This window comes from Lathyrus oleraceus, chromosome 4, assembly GCF_024323335.1.
Source record: "Lathyrus oleraceus cultivar Zhongwan6 chromosome 4, CAAS_Psat_ZW6_1.0, whole genome shotgun sequence".
NCBI classification, from domain to species: Eukaryota; Viridiplantae; Streptophyta; class Magnoliopsida; order Fabales; family Fabaceae; genus Lathyrus; species Lathyrus oleraceus.
In genome coordinates, this window is record NC_066582.1 from 395,437,295 (window position 1) to 395,453,055 (window position 15,761).

Sequence of the window (15,761 nt, forward strand, 5' to 3'; positions counted from 1 at the left end):
CTGTCAGTTGCTTCTCAATGGTTACATGTTCAAGAGTAACAATTTTGTCTTCAACAAGATCCCTGATAAAATGATGACGAATATCAATGTGCTTAGTTCTGCTGTGTTGAATAGGATTCTTAGATATGTTGATAGAAACCAGGTTGTCACAATATAATGTCATGATATCTTGTTGGACATTGTATTCCTCTAACATTTGTTTCATCCAAATTAATTGAGAGCAGTTGCTTCCTGCTGTAATATATTCAGCCTCAGTCGTAGATAATGACACACTATTTTGCTTCTTGCTGAACCAAGATATAAGATTATTTCCCAAAATAAAACATCCTCCAAAAGTGCTCTTTCTATCATCAGTACTTCCTGCCCAATATGCATCACAATAGCCAATAAGCAGGGAATATGCATTATGAGAATACAACATTCCATAGTCACTAGTTCCATTGATGGACTTCAGGATCCTTTTCACTTGAGTGATATGACTTATTTTGGGTTCATACTAATACCTTACACATACTCCTACAACAAATGTAATATCAGGCCTGCTAGCTGTAAGATACAACAAACTAACAATCATACTCCTGTACAGACTTTGATCCACATTTACACCTTTTTCATCTTTGGTCAATTTCAAGTGGGCTGGTGCAGGTGTCCTCTTATGACTAGCATTTTCCATTCCAAACTTCTTTACTATATTCTTAGCGTACTTGCTTTGAGAGATAAATATAGTGTCATCCATTTATTTGACTTGGAGCCCAAGAAAGTAAGTCAATTCACCAATAAGACTCATTTCAAATTTAGATTGCATCTTCCTAACGAAATGTTGGACCATCTGGTTCGACATCCCTCCAACACACAATGTCATCAACATATATTTGAGGTATCATGAGTTTACCATGCTCTTCTTTAACAAACAATGTCTTGTCTGTTCCTCCTTTCCTGTATCCATTATTGACAAGGAACTCAGTGAGCCTTTCATACTAGGCCCTGGGTGCTTGCTTTAATTCATAGAGAGCTTTCCTTAGTTTGTAAACATGATCTATAAAGTTAGGATCTATGAACCCCTTGGGTTATTCAACATAGACTTCTTCATTCAATCACCCATTTAAGAAGTCATTTTTCACATCCATTTGAAATAACTTAAATTTAAGCAAACAAAGTACTTCTAAAAGTAGTCTTATTAACTCAAGGCGAGCAATAGAAGAAAAAGTCTCATCAAAATCAACCCCTTCAATTTTAGTGTATCCTTGAGCAACAAGTCTAGCTTTCTTTCTGGTCACAACTCCTTTTTCACCAGATTTGTTCTTGTAGATCCACTTTGTCCCAATAACATTGATTCCTTTGGACCTAGGAACTAAGTCCCATACTTCATTTCTTATAAACTGCCCTAGTTCTTCTTGCATATCATTGATCCAAAATTAATCATTCAAGGCTTCCTTCACATTTTTAGGTACAAACTTTGAGACAAAGCGGCCATTTGATATCACATCTCTAGATCTAGTGGTGACCCTTTCATTAAGATTTCCAATAATGAGATATGTTGGATGATCTTTCTGAATTCTGATAGAGGGACCTTTGTTGACTTGATGGTTGTCTGGTTCAGTTCCTTCTGGTTCACTGTCTTACACAATAACTCCCTCATTTTCAGAAGTGTCAATATGCTGAAATGATGTCCCAACATCTTCATCAACATCAATCCCTTTTTCTGTGATATTACCATCCACTGTAACGTTGATGGATTCCATCATGGCTTTGGTTATGGAATTAAAAACTCTATAGGATTTTCTGTATGTGTTTACTATGGAAATTGGTAAACAACCGTTGGTCCTCCCTAAGCCTTAAAACTAAGGGTTATTTGCAGGATCGACCAATTGATCCTAAGACATGTGCTAATGTGACAGGGTAACTCGTTCAATTCGACAGACTATTAACTTTGTGAGAAACGGCTTCTGACAAAGTATTGAACAAGCAAAGGTTTTTCCACACGAAATGATGATGCTATAGCCTATGGGTGACTCGTGACCGACATCACTATAACATTCAAAAGACATACACAACGAACATGTTTTTGGTGAATTCTATTATCGTAATAGAATCAATGTCGACAACGTAGACGACAACAAAAAAGGATAATTCAAACTTAAAGAAATTAAAATAAAGTGTTCAACGGGAACAATTGAAAAATAAGGAAGTTGCGTTGAAGTAAATGTGGTGATTCACGTACATAGCACTCTTAAAAACTCTTGCTTCCTCGCGTTGGGAATGTGAAGTTTTTTACAAGTGATTTTGGTACAAAGTGAACACCCGGAGTCCTCTGTGGGATCCCCTATTTATAATGAACTAAAGAAACTGTCTACAAGCAAAACAACTTAAAAATAACTGTCTGAAGACAGACGTCGTGCCACACGATCTAAAAACTGCTCCATATTTTGGCGCTTGTTCTCCTTGTAACTGCTAGTCATTTTGAATTTCAAACTTATCCCGCTCAGGTATTTATGTCGACACCATCCCCTATGTGTTTGGTACAATCAAGAATTTCTTAAGTCCCAATCTCCGGTTCAGTCGACAGAGCGGATTTCGACCAAACATGCTTCTTCTGTCGATTTCATCTTCTGGTAACTTGTGGTTTTCCCAGCTCTTGCTTATCTTAGGCTCAGCTTTTTTGTCAAACCTCCCCTTGGTGGGGTATAATCCTTAAATCCATAAGGCACTTTCATTACTTACGCCTTCAACCTGCCCTATCAATTTCTTGTGGTAACAAAATGCCCCCCGGAGATGCCATTTTCGAATGTCGACTTTTTATGAGATAATGGCATCTTCGAGATGTCGAATTGTTCTTTACCGTTTCCACTTCTACATGGTGGTACACCTGTTTTCCCCACACTGCTGACGTCATCTAATCATGACAAACATCTCCTTTTTCTCTCGAGACTCACAAAATCACGTCTCCATCACTTCACGTCTTTATGACGGAAACGTGTCTCCACCCACGACTGCCTCTTCGCCTCCACGTGTCTACAGATGTGGGGACATGGGTGCATGTGTCAGAAAAAGAAAATCAAACGTCCATTTTTCCTTTTCCTAGGGTTTAACCTCTTATAAAACCTTTGTTTCTTCTTCTTCTTTCCTTTTTTCGCCCTCTGCTTCAATAAATGAAAACAACAAAACTCCTTTCTTCTTCAAACCTTCAACTTCTTCCATGGCTAGCTCAAGAAAAAACAAAACACTTCCCTCCGCTACGAAGCTCACGCAACCACTCACTATTGATGGCAAGGAATATGTTCCTGAACCTCCCTTTGCTGAAGAAAAAGCCAAAATCTGGCGTTCTCATGTATTAATCCCTTTCTCCTTATCTGACAAACCTCTAGCATTCTTAGGTCCACTCCGAGAGAATCGTCACCCTGAGATAAATAAGAAAAATTCCTTTTTTCCTACCTGTCATCTTTCTGAACCACTAGTTTCTTCTCAAAAACCTTTCTCCCTCCGTTATGTCGAAAGGAGCTTTAGAACTGTCCTAAGTTTTGTGCTTGGATGGATCGTTTAGAGGCAGAGAAAATCGACCACTAGAAACGAATAGGTATATATACCCTTTTGCAGATTGCCCGTTGTGGCCCCCCTCAATCCTGTGGCATGTTGCTAGCTGCCCTCCAATTCTGGGAAAGCTCGACCAACTCATTTCATACAAAGTGTGGCATGATTACGCCGACGCTTTTAGCCATTTTTATTTTGATGTAATATTTGAACAATGGCTTTTGCCAACTTTTATGCTACTACTTTATTTTCCAGCACCGTGTATGTTTAATTTTTTGTGCTTTTATAGCTGGTTTCAAACATAGTTTTCTCCAACCTAATTTATTTGACAGCCATTTAGCCTGTCGAAATCTTAACCTCTTGAAGGATAGGCCTATACTTTTTAAGTATTTTCCGTTTACCCTCAAGATTCTCCTATCTGGCGCCAACTCTTCGACCTCGTAGGCATTATTAGAGAAAACCCGCAAAACCTTAAACGGTCCTTCCCAATTTGGGGACCATTTGCCTAGGACTCTGTCATTTTTATCCATATGCAATATCACTCTCCAAACTAAATCGTCGACAGCAAACATTTTGCCCTTCACCTTCTTATTATAGGCTCTGGCGACTTTTTCTTTCTGCCTTTGTAGTGAATCCAAGGCTAACATTCTCTCCTCATCTAACTCGACCAGTTCGTCTGCCATCATGCTCCAATAATCTTCAGAAGGTATTTCATGTTGCCTCTGGATTCTGACTGCATGAACCTGAATCTCTATTGGTAACACTGCATCGTGCCCATATACCAGTCGAAATGGAGTTGTTCCGGTTGCTTCTTTTGGCGACGTTCGACATGCCCACAAAGCTTTGTCTGACGTCTTATTCCAATTTATTGGCTTCTTGCCTACATGCTTCTTTATTAGGCTAATGATCACTTTATTGGCCGCTTCGACTTGGCCGTTTTCCTGTGCGTAATATGGGGTAGAAGTCAATAATTTGATTCCAATCTCTTTTGTAAAATCTTGCATCTTTCGACTAGTAAAAACTGACCCTTGGTCGGTTGTAATTGTTTCTGAGATACCAAATCTGCATATGATGTGACTTTGGACAAAGTCTATCACAACCTCTTGATCCACATTTGTCAATGCTACGACTTCGACCCATTTTGTGAAATAGTCGATACCGACCAAAACATACCTTTGCTATTTCGACGAAGCTGGTTTTATTTCTCCATACACATCCAATGCCCACCCTCGAAAAGGCCAGGGTTTCACAATTGTATGCAACTCGCTTGCAGGCACATGTTGTATGCCCCCATGCACTTGGCGTTCCTGACAACTTTTAGCAAATTCAATGCAATCTTTCAACTTTGAAGGCCAATAAACTCCTGAGCGCATCAAAAGCCATTTCATTTTCAGTCCCTCTTGATGCGCCCCACACGCTCCACTATGTACACTCGACACAGCCACATATGCCTCACTTTCTCCCAAACACTTTAGCACAACTCCTTCAGGTGTCTTTTTGAACAATTCATCATTCACCAAGACATAGTTGAGGGCCATATACTTTACCTTTCGATTTGTCGACCCTAAAGGATTATGTAAGTAATCGACTAATGGTTTGCGCCAATCATTTTCTCCCTCGTCGTCGACGGTCAGAATTTCAAAATGATATTTATCTACAGCTCCTAACTTTATAATCAACAAATCTGATGGTGATAACGATGTTGCTCGTACCTTCTCTCTTACTTTAACCTCTTCTTCATTCTGGTCTTTCGACGCTTTATACTCTGAAGCTTCCTACGCCAAATCGTTTGCTCTCTGATTCTCTTTCCGTGGTATATGTTGGACATTTACTTGCTCAAATATCTTGAGTAGTCTGATGGTAATCACAAAATACATGATTAAGTTTTCTTTAACACACCTGTATTCTTTTGATACCTGTTTAATTACTAACTCATAGTCTCCCATAATTTCGATATTCCTTGCCCCCAATTCCAGCAGAAGTTCAAGTCCTGTGATCAAAGATTCATATTCTGCTTCATTGTTTGTGCATACTCCTTCAATTATGTATTTGAACTCTGCTGGAATTCCATCTGGAGAAATTATGACTCCCCCCATCCCAGATCCGTTCTTATGTCTTGAACCGTTGAAGTACAATCTCCATGGCACTATGTCTACATAATTTTGAGCCATTTCGACCATTGAATGGTCGACAAGGAAATCTGCCACCACTTGCCCTTTCATCGCTTTTAAGGGCACATACGTCAGAGAATACTCAGTTAACGCCAAAGCCCATTTACCAATTCGACTATGCAAAATTGGTTTAGACAACATGTGCTTAATAATATCAAAGTGAGAAGATACATACACATCAACGAGCTTAATATATTGTTTTAGTTTCATACAAGAAAAATACAGGCATAGACATAGTTTCTCTATATCAATATACCTAGTTTCAGGATCATTAAGCATTCGACTAAGGTAATATACAGGTCTTTCGACACTTTTTCCATCCTCTTGGACTAACATACTTCCTATAGTCGATTCTGAAGCTGCAATATACAACCTCATTAGCCTATTCCTAACAAGAGGGGCTAGTACTGGAGGCTTAGTCAAATATTCTTTAATTTTGTCAAAAGCCTCTTGGTGCTCTTCTTGCCACTTAAAATCCTCATTCTTCAGTCAAAGGAGTGGTGAAAAAGCTTTAGTTTTATCACTTAAATTGGATATAAATCTTCTAAGAAAATTTATCTTGCCCAACAAAGATTGCAGTTCCTTTTTGGTCGACGGGGGCTTGACGTCCATAATGGCTTTTGTTTTGCTTTGGTTTACTTCAATACCTTTTTATGCACCACAAAGCCAAGGAAATCACTCGCCTGCACACAAAAAGCACACTTTAATGGATTCATTTTCGATCCACATTTTATCATCCTTAAAAAGGCCTTTCGGAGATGTTCGACATGAGTAAGTCGACCATTTGATTTTATCACGATATCATCAATGTATACTTGCATGAAATCTTCAATAAAATCATGGAACATTGAGTTCATTACCCTCTGATATGTTGCTCCGGCATTTTTCAGGCCGAATGGCATGACAACCCACTCATATGTACATAAGGCTCCTGGGCATCGAAACTCCGTCTTCGGCACATCTTCCTCTGCAATAAAAATTTGGTTATATCCAGAATAACCATCTATCATACTTAAATATTCAAAACCAGCAGCAGAGTCGACCAGCATTTCTGCTACGGGCATGGCATACTCGTCTTTGTGAGTAGCAGCATTTAGATCTCTAAAATCATTGCATACTCGTAAAGATCCATTTTTCTTAATTACTAGCACAATATTGGCCAACCATTCAACATATCTTGCAGTTTGTATAAACTTGCTTTTGAGGAGCCTTTCTATCTCTGCTTTTATTTTCGCCATGATATCTGGTGCGAAACGCCTAGGCGTCTGCTTTACTGGCTTTCTTCCAGCTTTTATTGGCAGTTTTAGCTCTACCGAATCCCTACTTAAACCAGGCATTTCGTTATAATCCCAAGCAAAAGAATCCTTAAATTCTTTAAGTAAAGATATTACCTCAGATTTTAACTCTTTGTCGATGTTAGCGCTGATGTATGTTGGCCTTTTGTCGCCATTTTCGCCAAGGTCGACTTCTTCTAAGGGGTCTTGTGGTCGCATCTTTTCTGGCGCCTTTGGATATTTTTCAAACCCTAAAGGTTCATCGTCGTAAATGCATTCCAAACGTTGCATGTTGACGTTTCCTTTAGCCACAGCTGACTTATTTGGAGGCTCTGGCTCAATAGCCAAAATATCTTCTTTCTTTAAAGCATAGGCTTCGACAACCATGTTTTCTTCAGGCTCTAGGGCCGATTTTATTTTGTTCTCGGCAATATATGCCGAAATCCTCTTTAGAGCTTCTAACTCAGACATCATCAGTGACATCCCCCCAGCCTATCAGCCGGATTTCTGCATAAGGTGGTTCCTCTAAATGTTCCACATCCCAAATGAAGCCATGAGTTTCGTGCAAAGTTAGAGAAACAAAAGCTTCACTCATATTAGAATACCTATCCTCAGCTGGTAAACAAGGAGAAATGTTATCCAACTTTATCTCGAATTCCTCCTTGCCGACATTGTTCACGTCAGCCATGAAGTAGCCTTGATCAGCTTCAATGTTTTCGACCACTCCATCTTCTCTCCAAATTACCAATCTCTGATGTGCTGAAGATGGTACAGCTCCGACACCATGGAACCATTCTCTGCCGACTAGCAAATTGTAACTTGGCTTGGCATCTATTACCATGAACAATGTTGGCCTAGTGATTGAGCCGACAGTGACGTTCACCATGATCACACCCATGGTGCTCTTTGTTTTGCCCCCATAGTCAGATAAGACTATGTTGTTGGATCTAACATCAATATCATACTTGCCAATTTTCTTCAAAATATGGTGTGGCATGATGTTAACAGTAGCGCCACAATCTACCAACACTTTGTTGAAAGTCACACCTTCCAATTTAGCCCTGATCAACAGAGGTTTCAGATGACTCTTCATAGTCATTGTGGGCCTCTCAAAACTTGCTTCTTGGCTCTCAACAGAACCATCATTCAGCACAAAGTAACATCTTGGCTTATGTAAGTCCATTTCTTACCGAATCCTTCACCTCAGTAACACAATTGTATTCTTCTGGTAGAATTGACACCATGTTGACTAAGATATCCAAACTTGCTTATGATTCTGAATTGAAGTCATCAGTAACCTCATCATAACATTTTTCACTTGGTCGATGGACATACTCCCTGATCCGTTCTTTAGCTACAGTGTCGACCCTCACAACAACTCTCTTTCCAGAATCAGTCCCATTAGCCATGCCTTTTCCATCCATTTCCCTAGCATCCTCTCTTTCAGCCTGCTTGCGACGTTGAAAACGTTACCATTGAGTTCTGGACATGGGATTCTTCCCCAAATAATTTTCAGAAACATGAGTTCTTTTCTCAGACTTGAACTCACGCCTGTAGTTGATTGCAAAACCTCCTCTGGCAGTAGCAACACCTTGTGGGGTTTCTAGTTTTCCCTGAGGCTTGATCCAGGTGCCTCTAGGAGCACTTGCCGATGGTACGAAGCTCTTAGGCCTTCCTTGAGCATTTTCCACAGCTTTCCTTGGGATTTTTTCATTTTGGCGGGCTCTGTTCAGCCCACTTCCTTTGCTTTTTCCCAATTGTAGCTTTTGGAAATTTTCAGCAGCAACTTTGTCGGTGACAGCGCCACATCTAGGGTATAAGCAGACTTGTGAACCCTTATTATTGCAGCGATACAGGAAATCTACCAAATCTTCATCAGCTCTTGGATAGACTTCAGCTATATCGACATCTGGGCTTTCATCAGTTTTCTCTAACATGTCAGCCTCATCATATTCAGAGATCTCGACCATGTTGATCTCGACTGGCTCAACGAATAGAGCTTCCTCCTGGTGGAGAGGGTCAGCGTCGATCTTCATTTTGCGGCCAACAAATTTCAGTCTACCTTCTTGAATTGCCTTCTGAACCAGATCCCTGAAAAGATAACAATTAGAGGTATTATGACCAAGATAATTATGATACTTACAAAATCCTCTTTCTGTCTTTGTTCCAATGGTGGTATTTTAGTACCAGGTGGCACCACCATTTGACCATCTTTAACTAACAAATCAAAAATTTCCTCACACTTTGTCACATCAAATGTATAAGTTTTTGAAGGGAATTTTGGATTATTTTTGACAGGATTTTTCCCTTGTGCAGGACGTAATAACCGACACTCATAAGCAGATCCTGGCTTTAACTCAGCCACGTCAATTTCTAATACAGTCGATGAAGCATAATCAGCCTCATAGATTGGATCGGTCACATCATAATCGACGAAAGCTATTTTTTCCTTCTTAGCCTTACTGTGTCTAACCTTTTCTAACCTTAGCCGTTCGAGATGCCGAACTCTATCAGCCAATTGTGACATACTTTTTACAAAGGTTGGGTCTATTTTCTTCCTAATGGAATAATCTAACCCCCCAGCAGCCATTTGAACAAGTTCATGTTCCGATACTTGCGTAAAACACCTGGCCTTTAATGATCTAAATCTATTCAGATAATCGTCAATACTCTCAGCAAACCTTCTCTTAATGCTAGACAATTCTGCCAAACTGATTTTGGAGTGTCCTTCGTAAAACTATTCATGGAACTTCTTTTCTAACTTGGCCCACGAATCAATCGAATTTGGGGCCAAAGAAGTGAACCATGTGAAGGCAGCCTTAGTTAAAGAAGAAGGAAAGTTTTTTACTCTTAAACACTCATTATGAGCCAAATCTCCCAACTCGGTTAAATATCTGGCAATATGTTCTATTGTCGACTCACCAGATTCTCCCCCAAACTTAGTGTATTTAGGCACCTTCTTTTCTCTAGGTGCCTCGGTTTGGAGAATAAATTCAGCCAATGGGGAAGCATATAGTGGCCTTTGCAATGCGGCACTCATACCATTCCTAGCCATAATTCTTTCGACAATAGTTGTCAAATTATTTTCCATTGCTAAGTCTTCTTGCCGATGTTGATCGATAATTTGATCAGCATTCTGATGTCGGTTAACTAACACCATCTGGTTACGTCCTGCTACTCCTGACTCAACGCCTTGATTTTGTTGGGGTCTAAGGATTTGTCCCTCATGGATTGTCTCATCTTTTGCTGCCCCTATCTCTACTTGAACAGGAATGGTTTGCCTAACCACTTGTGCCATCTGTCGAGCCGGTACCCCTAGGAAGTTACACAAGCGTGTCAATTGATTAGCCACCTGCCTATTTGTTTCAGCAGATTCCTGTATCACTGGATTAAAAACTGTACCTATTTGATTAGTTAACATATTAACCAACTCATGATTACTATCATCCATTTGCTGCCTCAACACCGCTATTGAAGTATTCGACAGCGGCATGGTTCTATTCTGAGTACTATTCTTATTTTGAGCATTGCCCCCTTACGTTAATCCCTGTAAGGAGGGACTCGTATTTTGAGCATTGTCTGAAAACAATGCTACACTTGATGTTGATTGATATCCTGGCATTAAGGAATACGACATTCCATAAAGAGGATCTGTGGTGCCAAAGCGAGGCACATAAGGTCTGAACGTCGTTATCGTTGATCCTGAACCTCCCGGTGGAGGTAAAGGAATCGATGCTCCATCTGCACCTGTAGTTGACATCGTTGAGGCTGCACTTGTCATCGGAGGCAAAGTTGCAACCTGTGAAATTACTGTTTCCGTAGTGGATAAAGTCCCTTGTGGCACTTCATCCGTATTGGAGTTTGACATTTTCACAGTTTCTTGTGGCCTACTATATAGTTTGCCACTTCTAATTTTTGTGCAATTGCGTAACTACACTAGCACTGGTCCCACTGGGCGTGCCATTTTGTTTACTGTGGAAATTGGTAAACAACCGCTGGTCCTCCCTAAGCCTTAAAACTAAGGGTTACTTGCAGGATCAACCAGTTGATCCTAAGACATGTGCTAATGTGACAGGGTAACTCGTTCAATTCGACAGACTATTAACTTTGTGAGAAACGGCTTCTGACAAAGTATTGAACAAGCAAAGGTTTTTCCACACGAAATGATGATGCTATAGACTATGGGTGACTCGTGACCGACATCACTATGACATTCAAAAGACATACACAACGAACATGCTTTTGGTGAATTCTATTATCATAATAGAATCAGTGTCGACAGCGTAGCGACAACAAAAAAGGATAATTCAAACGTAAAAGAAATTAAAATAAAGTGTTCAACAGGAACAATTGAAAAATAAGGAAGTTGCATTGAAGTAAATGTGGTGATTCACATACATAGCACTCTTAAAAACTCTTGCTTCCTCGCGCTGGGAATGTGAAGTTTTTTACAAGTGATTTTGGTACAAAGTGAACACCCAGAGTCCTCTGTGGGATCCCCTATTTATAATGAACTAAAGAAACTGTCTACAAGCAAAATAACTCAAAAATAATTGTCTGAAGACAGACGTCATGCCACACGATCTAAAAACTGCTCCATATTTTGGTGCTTATTCTCCTTGTAACTGCTAGTCATTTTGAATTTCAAACTTATCCCGCTCAGGTATTTATGTAGACACCATTCCCAATGGGTTTGGTACAATCAAGAATTTCTTAAGTCCCAATCTCCGGTTCAGTCGACAGAACGGATTTCGACCAAACATGCTTCTTCCGTCGATTTCATCTTCTGGTAACTTGTGGTTTTCCCAACTCTTGCTTATCTTAGGCTCAACTTTTCTATCAAACCTCCCCTTGGTGGGGTATAATCCTTAAATCCATAAGGCACTTTCATTACTTACGCCTTCAACCTTCCCTATCAATTTATTGTGGTAACAGTATGTAGAGTACTCCAGAAATATTCCTTCATCACTCTTGGGATCCATCTTTCTTCTTTGTTCACGATCAGCCAAAATGTAGCATTTGCTTCCAAATACATGAAAGTATTTGACAATAGGCTTCCTTTATTTCCATAGTTCATAAAGAGTAGCTGAAGTACCAGTTCTTAGAGAGACTCTATTATGAATATAGCAAGCAGTATTCATTGCTTCAGCCCAAAAATGGAAGGGTGGTTGCTTGGCATGAAACATGACTCTAGCTGTTTCTTGTAGATTCTTGTTCTTGCGTTCAACAACTATGTTTTGCTTAGGGGTGATGGGAGAATAGAAATCATGACCAATACCTTAAGAGGAGAAGAATTAAACAAATTTTCTATTTTCAAATTCCTTTCCATGGTCAATTCTAATCCTGACAATTCCACATTCCATCTCTCTTTGTAACCTTTGACATAAATCTTTGAAAACCTCAAAGACATCTGATTTTTCCTTGATGAAGTTCACCTAGGTGAATCTTGAAAAATCATCAACAACTACGTAGGCATACCTTTTCCCACCAAGGCTCTCGACCTGTATAGGCCCCATTAAGTCCATATGAAGAAATTCCAGAACTTTTGAAGTGGTATGATGTTGTAACTTAGGATGTGAAATCCTGGTTTGCTTCCGAATTTGACACTCACCACAAACTTTACCTTCTTCAATCTTGAGCTTAGGAATACCTCTTATGGCTTATTTTGATACATTTTTTTCATGCCTTTCAGATGTAGATGTCCAAGTTTTTGGTGCTACAGGTTGACTTCATCTTATTTGGATATCAAGCATGTGGAAGAGCTATTAATTTCTTGAGATGTCCACAAGTAACAGTTATCTTTAGACCTGACTCCCCTCATCAAAACTTCATTTTTCTCATCAGTGGCTGTCATACCCCAAAATTTGCCCATTAATCTTGCGCAACATTTCTCGAAGCACTCCAACTTATTTTGCAAGGCATTGACCTTAAAGGAACAAAAGCCCAGCTCACAACAGGCCCAATCCAGAAAAAGGCCCAAATTAGCTTGCTCGCTAGGCGAGCAACTCCTTCGCCTAGCGAAGCTTGCGAATACCAGAATGATTGGGCTTCATTCTGAGCCCATTAGGTCACAGATGGCCTGCTCGCTAGGCGAGCATATCCTTCGCCTAGCGAACCCTTCGCTACAACGCTCGCCTAGCGAAGCTTGCGATATATCAGAATTTTCGGGCTTCATTCTGAGCCCATTAGGTCACAACAAGAGCATTATAAATAGCCAAGCTTCAGTCAGAAAAAGGGAGAATGAACCCAGACGAAGACGGACAGAAACCCTGGAGACCAACTCAGAGAATTCCGAGTAAAGAAACCCTGCAGGCCGCTCATCCGCACCGAAGTTACCTCCGCCCTACTCCATCTGATACCAAGAGTGGTCAGTCCCTTCAACATCGCAGCTCAGTTGCAAACAGGTTTGCGCATCACTACTGTTTTACGCTTTTAATCGGTAATCGCTACATACATAAGGCATCATGATTAAATTTTCGGATATGTAATTTGATTTCACATGTGAATTTAAGTATGCCTGAATATCCTGAATGTTTGTCCATGCTATTCCTGTAATTAAATGCCATAAAGTTCAGGGTGTCGGAATCATGCTGCTATCAAACTCAAAACCCGTAGCAGCTCGCTAGCACATCGCTAAGCGAGCCTGTAGCGAGCATTCGCTAAGCCTTCGCTAGGCGAAGCAGGAGCGTACGGGGCAGTGGCTGTTTTGTTTCTTTTCTGTTCTGCCTTATGTTTATCTAATCAAGATTTATTATAATTCTGCATCATTTGGCTTGACTTTATGACTGTTGTTTTTATGTTGTGGTGCAATTTTCAATTGTACTCTATCTCGATGTTCTAACCCGTGTGCTGAATTCTGTAAAGGCTTACATATTCCCGAGGAAACGGCCGGCTAGGTATTCCACTTTATGTGTGGGATACCCTTATGGAGATGGATTCTGAATTACTTAATTTTTATGTGGAGATTCATCCTAAATTCCCTAGCTGATTTTAATGTATTGATTTCGTCGATTTTAATGTGGACCTAATTACTTAATCGATTACGGCTATCTAATTAATTGTAAAACTTTGCCTTTAAATATGCGATCTTGGACTTCTCTTTGTTACCCTACGATATCACGGTATTACGGTCATGTCCCGCGAATGTGGGGATATACTTAGCAAAGACCCTTCGATTAAATCATCATAAAATAAATCATAGTCCCTCGGATGTTGCCTTCGAATATATGATTTTGTCCCTCGATGACCCTTCGGTGTAGCCTACGGTTAGATGATGATCGTCCCTTCGAATGCTAAGGTATCCTTACAAATGTTGCCTTCAATGACCAATCGATGACCCTACGATGACCCTTTTACATCCAAAGGATAAAACTACTTACTTCTCAATAGTAAGGACAGTTTTACCCTCATAAGGATAGGAAATGCCCATAAAGACCTTGGGTAGGTATAACTCTTAATTGCTTACTCACAACTAAAACTACTTTTCACACCTCACACTTTTCAAAACCTCCATTAGAAAATCACCACTTGGCATACATTCGTACTAGAATCATTGCCGAGTTATATTTTTCTAAACAACTTTCTAAACTAAACGAGATAACCACTTTGTATACATTCATGCAAGAATCATTACAAAGTTAAATTCTCTTTTCAAAACATTTTCTAAACAATTCACAACCACTTTTTCCAGACAAACATAAGTGATCAAGCAATTAAGAGCCCATGGATAACCATGGATACAAAGGGTGCTAACACCTTCCCTTTGTATAATGTACCTCCCGAACCTAAAATCTAATCAAGGTCTTTCCTGTTCTTTTCCACCTTTCCTTATTGGATAAAAGAAAAGTCGGTGGCGACTCTTGCTATCCGCGACATTTGCTTTCTAAAGCAAAAACACAAAAAGTCAGTTCACCGTATGACAGAACTTGCGACTCTGCTGGGGACACCTTAAAAAGAGAGGTTACCTTAAAAACAAGATCACTTATTTAAATTGTCTGATTTACTTTTAAGGGATTGCTTGGGTATGTCATGCTTGAGTGAGAGATCCTACACCCGGATCTAGTGTACCTTAGGTAAGTAGCAATAGATCATCGCGACTATCCGGCGTATACTGGAATGGTCAAAATGATGGCTACGGTTAATGTGACACTTTGGATGTCCTGATGTTCCTCATGTTTACTTGAGGAGAAATTTGGCGTCTGCGTGGTGTCATCGAAGCATTAACCAGACCTTTAGAACCCTAATTGACTCATCCTAGCCATTAGAAAGTAGTGAGATAACTGACCTCGGTTCCGACTGGGGTTGGTTGAGACTCGATACTACACTCTTTGAGATTGGACTTTAGGGAAGCTTCGGTCAACCACTTGGTGTTGCACTGAAGTGGACTTAAAGGAAGGTCGATGATTTGAGATCCTTCTAGAACCCGGTTACTATTCTAGGACAGGTTGAACCAACCAAACTTCAGTGGGGAGGGTACTTACCTATGGAACTCATGCAAGCCTTAAAAACTCAGGAATGATGGTTGTGGGACTTGCTCGTGCTTGTTATTTACTTAACATCATAACATCATAACATCATGACATCATGGCATTGTACTAACCATTTCAAGGACTTTAAACATTGAAAATATTTCATACATTGCATAGCATAACATTGCATAACAGGTATTCTAAGGGATCAGTGTTCTCACGGTTTTCCTCCAAACAGAAAAATGGACCTCGAACAAACTGTCAAAGATCTCCATGCTCAGAATGCTCAACTCCAGGAGATGATCTTGAACTTATCCAAG